The sequence below is a fragment of the Astatotilapia calliptera genome, chromosome 2 (genome assembly GCF_964374335.1).
Source record: "Astatotilapia calliptera chromosome 2, fAstCal68.1, whole genome shotgun sequence".
Taxonomy (NCBI): domain Eukaryota; kingdom Metazoa; phylum Chordata; class Actinopteri; order Cichliformes; family Cichlidae; genus Astatotilapia; species Astatotilapia calliptera.
In genome coordinates this window covers 28707078-28719335 of record NC_137423.1, presented here as the reverse complement: position 1 = coordinate 28719335, position 12258 = coordinate 28707078, and positions in this window count along the sequence as shown.

Genomic DNA, 12258 nt, shown 5'->3' with positions numbered 1-12258 from the left:
AGTAAGTGGTGCAGAAGGTGAACAGGATTATCCATGATGGATACCAGTTTGTCCAGTGACCTCCTCTTCACCACAGCTCAAAAGGGTCAGTGTCACAGAGCCGGCCTTCAGAATAGTTTTATCTAATCTGTTGGTGTCACCATCTCCAGTGCTGCTCCCCCAGCAGACCACAGTAAAGTACAATGACTGATAGAAAATCTCCAAACTTTGCTGTACGCACTGAAAAAAATTCTGCTTCTTAAGCAAGAAATATACATATACAGCCTCTGTGTTGGTCATTCTGTTCAGTCTGCTGCTGGTCAGACCGGCTTCTTGCTTTTGAAGTCGATCACCATGTCACCATTCAGAAGCAGAAGATTCCTCGCAGACCCATCCACAAAAACATCCACTAGTGCTCTGTAATCCTCCTCCTGCCGATCACTTATACATCCACTGCAGAGTCCTCAGAATATTATTGTAGGTGATCTGAGGTGTACAAGGTAACCAGGAATGGAGACAGTACAACCACCTATAAAGTTTCTGTACTGCACATCACCAAATCAGACTGAGCTCTGCAAAGTGTGAAGACTCAAACCAGAAATGGTGAATGTTTCTTCAGCTTATATTTTCAAAGACAAGCGTCCTCTGTTTGCAGTTTTTGTTGCACTTTTCACATTTTCACTATTCTGTGGGTGTTTTGTGTTTGCAGACGACCTGGCATCCTCCATGCAAATTACAAGTGGCTGAAACATCTTGCTAGCAATGTAAAGAATCTCAAAGGGGCTTTTGTTGCAGCACTATAACCTCTTGGTAACCAGCTTCACCGAGCAACAGCCAGTACAGCCAATACACATGTTGCACATGCGAGAGGTCTCTAAATCTGAATGACTAAGATCTTATATGACTGAGGACCTATAAGGTTAAAGTGTCTTATAATCTTCTAAATATTTACAATTTTCCAGGATATGAGAAAATTTTAAAGTGGGGTTGGATCGAAAACCAGACATGAACCAGAGAAGTGCCGATGAAGAGGAAGACTGAGCTGAATGCATAGGCAATCTGAGGCACAAAAAACATCAGGTTAATAGATGCATGAAGAGGAATAAAGCTAATCATCTAACAGCTAAATTGCCACCGTAACCACTAAAAAGGTAGAAATGAATGTCTGGGACACATTTGGCCTTGACTGACAGCAATGACTCAAGGTAAGTCTGGTTGCCTCAAGTCAGCAACAGTCTGCCTTATGTGGGCCATGTATAAGATGTGTTGTAACATTTGTACATCCTGCCCATGCACCATATGTTATTTGCAGCAGTCCATGTCAGCTCAGATATATGACTTTTGGGCTACATCTAGTCCAGAGAACACATAATTGAGCCACAGTTACCAAAAGTAGACCCAAAATAAAGCTTTATATATCTAAGACAGACTGGAGTAGATACCTATACTTACAGATAGACTGTGGGTAGATATCTACCCTGACAGAAAGACAAAGGTAGATATCTACCCTGAAAGATAGATCAGGATAGATATACACCCTGAACTAAAGATCAGGTAGACAGCTAACCTGAAAAACAGACCAGAGTAGATATCTACCTTGAAAGACACATGAGAGTAGAGATATCTAACCTGACAGAAAGACAAAGGTAGACTTGTACTCTAAAAGACAGATCTGGGTAGATATCTAACCAGAAAGACAGACCTGAATAGATATCTACCCCGGAAGACAGATCAGGTACATATATAACCAGAAAGATAGACCGGAGCAGATATCTAGCTTGAAAAACAGATCAGAGTAGATATCCACCCTGAAAGTTAAACCAAGTTTTGCCATTTTTCAGATGAGTAGATAAAAGCCAGGTGTGTTGAATCAGTAAACCAGTATGAGAGAATAAAGTACAACACCTGCACACACAAACACATCAGCATGAACAGGGAACTAGAGAGGCACAAAAAGAGGGGAAAACCCGGGAATTTTTTTCCTGGTTCTACCACGTACAGTGGGATGCAAGAGTTTGGACAACCTTGTTAATAGTCATCATTTTCCTGTATAAATCGTTGGTTGTTACAATAAAAACAAATGTCAGTTAAATATATCATGTAGGAGACACACACAGTGATATTTGAGAAGTGAAATGAAGTTCATTGGATTTCCAAAAAGTTTCCGAATGGTTGAATAATGCACAGTGACTCCATCTGCTGCAAGATGATGTTGTAGGTCTTTGGTGCTGGACTGGCGATTGACTCTTACTGTTATCACCATTCGTCGCTTCTATCTATTCGAGATTTTTCTTGGTCTGCCACTTTGAGCCTTACTGAGCCTGTGGTCTTCCATTTTCTCAATATGTTGCTAACTGTGGAAACAGACAGCTTAAATCTCTGAGACAGATTTCTGTATCCTTCCCCTAAACCATGATGGTGAACAATCTTTGTCTCCAGGTCATTTGAGAGTTGTTTTGAGACCCCCATGTTGCCACTCTTCAGAGAAAATTAAAAGAAGAGGGAAACTTACAGTTGACCCCCTTAAATACTCTTTCTCATTACTGGATTCACCTGTGTATGTAGGTCAGGGGTCGCTGAGCTTACCAAGCCAATTTGAGTTCCAATAATTAGTTCTAAAAAGGTTTTGGGATCAATAAAATGACAACAGTGCCCAAATTTATGCACCTGCCTGATTTTGTTTAAGCAATTATTGCAAACTTTCTGCAAATCCAATAAATTTCATTTCACTTCTCAAATATCACTGTGTGTGTCTCCTATATGATATATTTAACTGACATTTTTTATTGTAACAACCAACGATTTATACAGGGAAATAATGACTATTAACAAGGTTGCCCAAACTTTTGCATCCCACTGTATATTAAGATAACATCAAAATAAAGCAAGATACAATGACGAACTTTACTCGACATGAAAATGTAGAAATGTAGTTTGAAGCTATTTCTGGTCCAAGCAGTTAGTGTGATCCCATTGCAAGATTTCTACCGTAGTTAATGATTTGCATCATATTCAAATTCATATTCAGTGACCTCCGCTGCCCAATTTTTCTTTCATTGTGCTACATTAGTATCTTGTCACCCATTTACAAGCTTTTCAGGACTGATTGTTAAACATTCAGATTTTAACAGAATCAGAACTTTTCCGGTCATGCAGCACCCTTGCCCTTTTAAAGTGCCTGTTTCAAGGTTTCACTTACCACCATGGATGATTTGAGAACATTAACAGTGTGACTTCAGGCAACAAGAAGCACGCGCTCACATGGATACACACTCCTGTTCTTTTTCTCAGACAATCCCACACAGATTCATACATTGGAGATGTGCGTCACTGGTATTCATGTGTGGGTAGGTTATGTTGCACACCATGCTAAATAGGATTATATTGCTTTTTTCTGCATGCACTCTCAGTTAAAACCCTCAACACATTTTAACTTTTGACACATTCACGCCCCTGTGCGAGTGTCCAGAGGCTCTATAGTTTCATTATAGCTCATATCATTAACATTTTGATTAGATAGCTCTTATTATCGTCTCTTGAGGCAGCTGTGCAATGTGATTATCTGCAGAATAAATCAGTGACACACTTTTGTTTGCCAGATTTTCTCTCATCACAAAGTATTACACATTTTGACAGACAATTAGAAGACCTCCCAGGGTTACCATGGGAACAACTTCTTTGAGAGTAGACAGGACAGGCGGGAGTGCTCAGGAGTAACATTTCCCAACAACTAGCCTTTCTGGATCACTTCAGCCCTGAGCAGCTGATGCATGTGTTAAATGTATATATGTGACTCCTATTTGCATAGCACAGCTGCCGTCCCAGGGTAGAGTGAAACAGATGTTCACTTTACTCAGGCTGAAAATGAAATAGAGGGGAAGAGCATTTTATTGGAAATCCCTCATGAATTTAGGGTGGAATCAGAGTGTCCTGCCATCAGATTCCCGAGTGAGGGGATGAACAGGACGACTGTGTGCTGTGCAATGAGAGTACTAAACAGAGATGGGAAAGGAAATTAGCAGAAAAAAAGTTAGTTGAACTGAAGGCAGTGAGGTACAGAGAAGAAGAGAATCTACAAGGGATGAAAATATTTGCATGAGGAGATAAAATGGACAGCGCGCAGTTCAGAAGACAAAAAGGAAAAAGAGATTAGATGACTTATTCGGGACTATCTAGTTCTCTCCTCTGAGGATCTCTGTGAAAAGCAGCATGTTTGAAGTGTCTGCATACGTGATATTCTGTCTGTCAGTGGGACGTGGAGCAGGAGGTGGTAGAACAGACACAAGGACAGATACACAGCATGAGGAGATGTGACTGCAAGGAGAAAGGAAAGGAGTGCTTGAAGTAGAGGAAATGTGACAAAAGAGGGCAGAATATTTATGCTCTCTTCTATACGAGGCCTCAGTAGGCACCAGCAAGGTCGGAGCATGAGAACAGGTTATTAAAAGAGCTAAAGCTTATCTCTTGCATTTGATTAGTAGTAAAAAAAAAAAAATCTGGGATGGGATAGAAAAATATAAAAAAGAGCAGGATGGGAAAGGACACAACAAAGGAATGTAATACATGAAAAATAAAAAAAATATAGAAACAGGCTCTGAGAAGAGAACAGCTGCCTAAACATTGGTGAGATATTAAAGCTGAGAAGTGGCACCTCCATAGCTACGTCGTTCGCTGGCCTTTTCACGCCATTGTGAGGAGAAAGGACAGGCCTGAGCTTCTGGCCGGCTAATGGGCAAACAGAGGCCTGACAGTTTCTCAGTTTAACAGGACAATCTGGACTCAGTGTGTTGGCTCCCAGGCTCCTTTGTGTGTGTGTGTGTGTGTGTGTGTGTGTGTGTGTGTGTGTGTGTGTGTGTGTGTGTGTGTGTGTGTTTGCATTTGGAACATATCCAGCTTTCACCGAACCCCCGGAAAACTCGGCTCATTGGCTAACCTAGCTGTTGCCATGGGAGACAGCCGATTGGGTCTGGGAGAGTAAACAGTAGGACGATGAGAATAGCCAAAGCGAGGGTCAAAGGTCATCAGGGTGGATACATATGAGCGGTGCAGCTACATGCAGAGGAATCACATATAACACAGTGTAAATACTGTAATGAATTCATAGATGTCTTTTATGAGAACGTTAATCTCAGGTTGTGTGTGTGTGTGTTTATGTGTGTTTATGCGTGATATTGATGAGAGAGCACTGCATGTGTACGCTGTTCATCTTGGCAGGCTTTCATGCAGCATGTGTAAAGATACTGCTCTATTGGTCCCTTTCTATTTGAAAGATTAGTGACAGCTACAGCTCATGTTTATTTATACGGCTGATACATACAGAGACAGCAGGTGAGGGCTGGTACACTGCACACAAACAGCCATGGGCATTTATTAGCTCACAGTTAGCGTGGCTTCATAAAGGCACAGAAGGAGACTGTCTTTTCTCTTAGTGAGCGCTGTGCTTTAACATATTAAAGGGATTTTGAAAAAAACCCAAAAACAAAAAAACAATCACAGTAAGTGAGATATGACTCAGTTTGTACTGATCACGTGTGGCATGTTTGTGTGCACTGTAGGTGTGTTTCTTTTGCCAGAGCTGCTCCCATCCCCCTCTGAGAACAGTGGAGGAAGGCCATTTCTGTGCTGTTTAAACTGTAAACACATAGGAACTATGCCTAACTTCCTCCATCATAGCAGACATACAGGGCCAATTTAATACAATTTTAGTACTGAGCAAAGGTCTTAAGCTACCCATCCTATTTTTATATTTTGCTTCCAAGGAGCCTGACTTTCTTGTACATTCTTAAAGTACTCTTGAGTAATAATTTTCCATGCTTTCTGAACATTTTTAAAAGTGTTTTATTGGACACCTTTTCTTTCCCATGGTTCGGAGCTGAATTTCAGCCAATGATGTTGAGGATAGGGATGCACCGATACCACTTTTTTGGAAATGAGTACGAGTACAAGTACTTGCATTTCAGTACTCGCCGATACCGATACCGAGTACTTAATAAAAACATGATTTAAATTTGCAGGTAACAGCTTTAGTCCTATAATTTAACAAAAAACAAACAAACACGGGACTAGTTTGGAATTAAGAACATTTATTTAAAATGAAAAGCATGCAACATATTACATTATAAATAATTATTAAAAAAAACAACATTTAATTTTAAATTTGTTCGTCTGTTTCTCTGTTTAGAAGTCTCACTAGCACAGTCACAGCTGGGATGACATCAGAGGCTAGTGCGTCGTAGCTGCTCACTTTTTTAGTTAGTTCCTCAAAGGGGGCGCCTGTGATTAACCCCTTACATGCCGCTCAAACATAGACAGGTCTCAGACCGTGGTATCGGTCCTCGGTATCGGGGGACTTTTAACAAGTACGAGTACTTTAGAAAATGTGGTATCGAGGCCGATACCCGATACCGGTATCGGTGCATCCCTAGTTGAGGATATTGTCAAAATTGACTGAATAATAAACTGAGAAAAGTATCAACAGATACTTTCAACACCATCCCAAACACACTGTCAGTACAATGGACTGGTCTCCCCACAGCCTGGCCCTCAACATTACTGAAGCAGTGTGGGATGATGCAGTCACAGAGTTCGGGCTGTGTTAAAGAATAATGGTGGTTGTACCAAGTATCCACTTTCAAGCTTATTAGAATTGTACAAACTTGTATGTGTGTTTACCATATTTCCAGTTATGCTTGCACGTTTCAGCAGAAACATGTCAACACACTTTCACGCAGTACTGCACTATCAAAGGGAAATTCCAGTGAAATATAACTTGTGTTCCTCATTTGATTACTGCTCTGCTTCTTGCCAGTCTCCACAGTTTTCTGTCATAATAAAGCATAAAAAGCTTATTTCCTAATTTCATAGATGACAGCAAGTGAATGCTATAAACTCGGCCATAGAGTTTTAGCTCTCATTATTTCCTTATTTTGATCAACCTGTTTGGTAAACCATCATGAACCCACAGTTCATGATGATATTTCAGCAATACGGTCGTGTATTTTGGTCTGAACTGCATAGCTACGTTCCTGTATCTCATTAGCATAATGAATGCAATGTTATTATTAGCAATGGAAATGACCGACGAAACCGTAACTCGTGTGATATGAAACTGGAATTTCCTCCCAACTTTAAGATGAGGAAATCTCAAAATAAAAAAATAAAGTTAATATGTGATTCTGAATAAAAGAAGAACACAACGCAAAAGCACTGTTTGCAAGAAAAGGAACAAGCTGTTGCTTTTGTGTCTGAACAGTAGCGCTCACGCACAGTGTTTACCTGCTGCTGTGTTTGGAATTATACTTCATATGCACACCATCTATCTACACAGTGCATGTCATAATCACACACCTCTCATTCTATACTGAACAAAAAGCTTCTGTGTCCTCTCCTGCTTTAACTTCCTCATCCTCGATGGAACAACTGCCGCGGGCTGGCACGAATTTACATTAAATGCTGCAGAAAACAGATTTCTTCATTCACATAATGTTATGGATATTACAGATCAGTTAAGACTTTATATAATGTGACAACTTGAGTGTTAATGATACTGAACTTTTGCAACAGGTAGCAGATCTTCCTTACCCCCGTTACCTTGCTCATCAACAGCTTCCCTATTATATGTTAGCTAGACATGCAGTTATCACTGTTATCTCCAAAGCCTGTTTTCCAAATCTACACATTTTCTACTATGCACTAAGCTGACTAGGTAAACTGTGGCACTAGACTGGATAGCACATACGAGGTCGGTTGAAAGTAACACCAAGAAGCGCTGCAGGCATATGCTCTGTCTCACTCCGCTGTCTCCCTCAGTGGGAGGGCCGACTATCGCAAACCCAAATACTTCTGCATGTGAGTATGCACACCTACCGCTTTCCAGCCCTGCAGGCACAGACATTTGCTATCTATAAAAACAATCTTTCCTCTTTAATTCAAGCTCAGCAGAGACTTGTGCTCCAAATATCAATGATAAAGGATTCACGGAGCAATCATTCGCTTCATCCTATGGATAGTTATACAAAGCCTTGTGAAGGATATGGGAGTGTTTTATTATGCACAAGAGGAAGCTCAATACTCCATCTGTCACACATAATTCCCAAACCATTATGAGTCCTCCCACGAGCAAACATCCATGTATAAATAGGAAGACTCTTATCTCCTAGAAAAGATGTGATTATGAGTGAGGTGGGAGACCATAAAGCGGAGATTTAATAGGCGGAGGCTGTTCTTTTAATGTACCTGCTGCTGCAGAGACCCACATCCATCAGATACTCTTTAAATTCTCTCACACAATGACAGGAAATAGGCTCGTTCAAGCTTACAGAGGATCCACATAAAATCAAATTACTGAATATAATACTCTCTATTTTTGTCTCTCTCATTCCTCTCTCCCCCCAAATTCTAAGCTCTTTTATCCACAAAGACGGCTTTTTTGTGAAGATTTTGAGTAGTTCTTCCAATCGGGAAATGTGTCAAGCAAAACAAGTCATATTTTTTTTTGTTTGTGTCACAGAAAAAAAGACAGAAGTCATTTTTGAACACAAAAATGAAGCAAAGTGACAAAAAAGGAAGGATTTTTTTTTAGAATGAAAACATTCAGTTAAATTGCATAACAGCATGAGGAATGATGAGCAATACCATTAACAAATCAGCAGTGCCAGCAATTTGCATTAATATTCGTGCTGGCTTTATCATTACTTAGAGTGTAATGCTTTTTCTCTCTTTTCCTCCTTCTGACTTGCCCATTTTCACTGGCTGTATCCCAATTCAGGGTCTGCAGCCTTAAAGGCCGCATTTTAAGGCCGATTACGTCACCGCGACGCGACGAAGGCTGTCCCAATTCGAAGGCTGCTCGAAATGCGGCCCTCAAATGCGTCCTTCCTGAATATTAAGGACGTGGCGTGACTTCGTGGCCCAACATATCCCAGAATGCATAGCGCGGCGGTGGGTGTGGATAATTTTGCCGAAAAAAACGTCGGATGAGGGGCGCCCAAAGAGTAAACTTTAAGTACTGAATATTATGTCACTTATTTATTTGCAAATGTTTAATAACGAAGAAAATTAAAACATTACTGTTGGCCACATGTCGGCAGAGTTATGTAACATTAGTGACGTTTGTACTAACTTGGTTTTAAAGCCTTTACTTTAAAATATACGCCGTTCAATAGCTGAGCTTAATCTTACAGAGAATGATCAAAGCTCATGTAGAAACAAACAAACAAATGAACAAAAGATTTTCTCCTTCATTTCTGTCAAACAAAGCTGTATGAAACGTTTCCAGCTGTTAGTATCATGGTTGCTAGGCAACCTGGGCAGCGCAACGGAGGCTAGACCGTCCCATTTCACAAGCCTCGCACTTCCGGCCCTAGCGGTCTTTAAGTACGCGGCCCTTGAGGATCGTTGAGGCTGCGTACTTTAAGGCTGCAGACCCTGAATTGGGATACAGTCTTGTCATTGGACTGGGAAGCACAGGTGTTACCAATTAAACCAGGTCAACAGGCTGAAAACTTGCTTCAATTTGAGATACGTGGGGCTCAGTCTCAAATTGTCCTCATGTGTGGACATCAGCTCTCTCTCATTAAGTGAATATACACGGGCCAAAAAAATCAAAGGAACACTTTTTAATCAGAGAAATCAGAGAAAATTAGTTACATGTTAAGTTGCAGAGAGGGGTTTGTTAATCCACTTCAGCTGGTTTGGTGTTATGACATTAACAATAGAATAGAATAAAATAAAATAGAATAGAATAGAATAGCTCTTTATTGTCACTGTTGCAAGAACAATAAAATAGGTGCACTAGGCGGGAAACAATGAGACAACACCCAAAACAGGAATGGCTTTACTGGTGGAGAATAATGACATTTTTCCCTCCACATTTTTTTCTGACTGTTTTTATCACTAGTTTTGCATTTGGCTACAGTCAGTGTGTCAGTACTGGTAACATGAGGAGATACTGAAACTCTACAGAGATTGCACAGGTGGTTCAACTCCTCCGTGAAGGCACATCAGTATGTGCCACTCCCACAAGGTTTACTGTGTTTCCCAACACAGTCCTAACAGCATGAAGGATAGATAGATAGATAGATAGATAGATAGATAGATAGATAGATAGATAGATAGATAGATAGATAGATAGATAGATAGATAGATAGATAGATAGATAGATAGATAGATAGATAGATAGATAGATAGATAGTCATCCATAGATAGATGCAATCTGACTTCAAAAACTGAACGTTTTATAATATTTTTTTAGTCCATAAAGCTTTGCAAAAGATTAGCAGATGCATGAGCTGTGCCGTTGAGGTGTTCCTTGTAATTTATTCAGTGTGGTTTCTGTGCAGACTGTGATTGCTGAAGTAGCTGGAGGTGTTATTTCTACCTGAGTTTCATCTTATTTCCCCAATTTATTTCTTGAAAACATTACCAAGGTCCTGTTACAATTATAGCGAGGTGTCCTCTTTCTTTGGTTTCTATAATTGCCTTTTTGTCTTCCATAAGAGGCTTCATTAGAGGAGAGGCAACACCCAGTCTCACCCACACATAATGAGTATTCCCCTGGATCTTATTTGGCCTCTTATACTGGAAATCAATGAGGGCCGAGAGAAAAATTACAGAGGACTCTTACGCTGATCAGCCAGCAGTTAAAGACAAAATGTGTAGTCATTATTTACCCATTAGATTCACATCGAGACATGCGGGGAGCAAAGGAGGCAACACGCCAGCTCCAGTAGGCTATCACAGGCAAAGTGGGAGTAATGATGGGAGGAGAAAAAATTTAAATTGGCCTGTCGAAGAGAAAAAGAGAAGAGAGGAGGCAATGATAGAACAGTGGAGAAGTAAGTATTTATCCGGTCATATCAGAAAGGACCCTCCGTCCCCAGCACCTCTTCTGCTAAGCGAATCCATGATTTAAATTCAAACAGTGGGATATTCTAAACTGAGATTCATAACTTTTATTTTGAAGAACACAATTTAAATAGAGCTCATCTCAGTGTGTTATTGCAGTGTGGTAACGGATTTAGAAGTGTAAAGACGGCTGTGTCATAATGTGATTTGGCCAGTCTCCTATCAATAGTATTTTACAGACAAAGAGAAGCCACACCACCCATACTTCCCCTTCCACTCTCATTCCTCCTTCCTCCCCCAATGCCGGTAGTCATTTCTCAACTATCCATTAACTGCGCCAAATAGATGCCTGGAGGAGGAGAGGAAAAGGTCCTCACTCTGTTAAAGAGATTTTCTGAGAGATGGAAGGACATGGAGAGGCAGCGAGGGAGAGTTCACTAACAATGAGCGGGCACGAAAGAAAAGGGGAGTGAAGAGCGAGAGAGGATGAAATGGCTTTAAAATGATAGTTTGGAGAAAAACAGGAGAGGGTGGATGGATGGCATTCAACATGACATAGAAAGTATCCGGCGACCTACTTCTGCCATCTCATTCATTATGTTCCTCTTGGCCATTTCCCTGTTACTGGTTACCAATTAACTTACCGTATCCCCTCACATTCACTATGCATGAGATGACACCAGCAGTAAAAGCATATAGCACTTTGTTATCCAAAAGGAGAAATACAGCTATTCTTCTACAGAAGAAAAGCGTGCTAGATATTATGAGGTAGGGGAAGTCCTGCCCATTTTTCTCTGTTAGAAAAAAAATACAGTCTTTTAATATTTTTCTACAGTGAAAAAAAAGGGGAAGAAACACAACATGTGGGGGATTCTGTCTATAGTTTAAGCTAAGCTGGTCGTGCTGTGCTATTGTACTAAAAAGTTCCTCATGATGTGAACTGAGATAAAGCAACAAAGCTGTTGTTTGTATCCAAAGGCTAGAATTCAATGCATGAACAGCTTATATGAGACACTGATTGGGTGGTAAAGCCTGGAATACATTTTCCATCCTAATCAAGTCCGAACTATTTTTATTCCAGACCGGGGATGTCAAAGTCGTTTTACGTCGTGGACCACATATTTGATCTTAGGTGGTCCGAACTAGTGAAACTACACGATAAATGTGTAAAATTACTGAAAATGTTTTGGCAGTTAATATTTTACAATTATAGGATGATTTGTGCATTAAGTTTTTCTGTTAGTTTTTTGTTTACTGTAGATTAATTGTTTAAAAAAAAACCACATTTATATAGCAGATAGTAGAAAAACAGGAACGTTTTTGCCAATTAACCTTTTATCTATTACTTAACAACTTTGATGTAGTATGAATGGCAGTGGTGGGGGTGGGGGGTATGAATAGGAAAAGCTTATGAAAATACAGTTAAAAGCTCAA